Genomic DNA, 1,432 nt, shown 5'->3' on the forward strand with positions numbered 1-1,432 from the left:
TGGCTACCCAAAATAGGAGGGGCTACAAAGGCAAGAAGTGACTGGCTTATAAGCTTTCAAGAGGGAGCCTAAATCCAGAGAGTGCGGGCTAATGAAAGGAGATGGGGATAGGTCCCTTGTTGAACAATGGTGAATAATTGTTATCAGTACTGACTGTGAGGGTTGGAAATATAAAGGTAGACGTTTTTAGCACAAGGAGGAGAGTAACTGACTACGCAGTCCAGGAGCCGAGGTCCCTGGAATCATCAAGGGAGAAGAGTGGAGTGCGAGACCCTATCCAGAGAAGCAGTGATGCCAGAGATGGAAGCAGAGACAATGACATGGAGAGATGTAGCGGCTGGGGACTCTAGACCCAGAGAGGGAGAGGAACTGTGTGCTGGACCGGGGTCACGCTTCCAGGGTATACCCTTTGGTTGGTTGATGATACATAGAGGGGATTGCAACCATGGCAATGAAATGATATACGATAGGATGAACGTAAAACTAATGTTCTCTCATATAAAGTATCACATAATTCACAATAAAACATCAAAAAAACAACTGTAAAACAATTTAACCCACCCACTTGAAATTATATCAGAATTTACCCATTCTAAACAACATTTTGAAGTAGTTAACTTGGAAGACCACATATTTCTTTCAGTGACGTTACCACTGGCTCACATGTTTTAAACTTTAACTTGATTTGCTGCTGTTTCCAAAATGGGGTTCCAAAAGACAGAAGTATCGTGTGATATACTAACAAATGTTCAACCAAAATGAACTCTTTAAAACATATGTTGAGCAATGAAATGATATATCATAGGATGAATGTAAAGCTAATGTTCTTCCATGTAAACTACCACATAATTCACAACAAAATATTTAAAAAAAGAGATTATTATAAGCAGTTTAAAATATATATATATATATATATATATAAGAAACACCTGATTAAGCAAAGTTAAACAGGTTTTTTTTCTATTGTTTAATCACAGTAATATCAATGTTTGTAAACTATTATGTGCTGGTGCCACGCTGTAGGATAAGCACTGGACTGCTAACCACAGATAGGCAATTCAATTCAAGCCTACCTGCCACACCTTGGAAACTCTTTTTATTGGGTCACTAAGAGTCAGAACTAACTTGATAGCACTTAACAATAACATGAACTGTGAGTCTAAAAAAAAAAAGGAAAGGAACGGAAAGTGACGAAAAATTTCAAGCTTTGACTTGCAATATATTGAAGCATTCCATACGCAAAATATTGCATGGTACAGAAAATATCAAAAGAAGATGGAAGGAATACACAGAGTCACCGTACCAAAAAGAAATGGTGGCATACGATCAAGAGCCAATGATACTGAAAGAAGTCCAAGGTGCACTGAAGGCTTTAGCAAAGAACAAGGCTCCAGGAATTGATGGAATACAAATTGATGCAGCACTGCTGGCA

At 38.3% G+C, this 1,432-nt stretch overlaps 1 protein-coding gene across 4 annotated transcripts in view; it reads right to left on the reverse strand.

The window, feature by feature from the left end:
- The window catches only part of MAPKAP1 (mitogen-activated protein kinase associated protein 1), a 432,218-nt gene that overhangs the window by 369,811 nt on the left and 60,975 nt on the right, over positions 1–1,432 (reverse strand). The window contains exon 1 of one of the 4 annotated variants that reach the window (XM_006834769.1): positions 392–402. The exons of the other annotated variants lie outside the window; for them this stretch is intronic. The gene's annotated coding sequence lies outside the window, so the exon portion shown is untranslated. Of the gene's footprint in view, positions 1–391; positions 403–1,432 lie in introns of those variants that run through there. 4 annotated transcript variants of the gene reach the window in all.

This window comes from Chrysochloris asiatica, unplaced genomic scaffold, assembly GCF_000296735.1.
Source record: "Chrysochloris asiatica unplaced genomic scaffold, ChrAsi1.0 scaffold00014, whole genome shotgun sequence".
Taxonomy (NCBI): Eukaryota; Metazoa; Chordata; class Mammalia; order Afrosoricida; family Chrysochloridae; genus Chrysochloris; species Chrysochloris asiatica.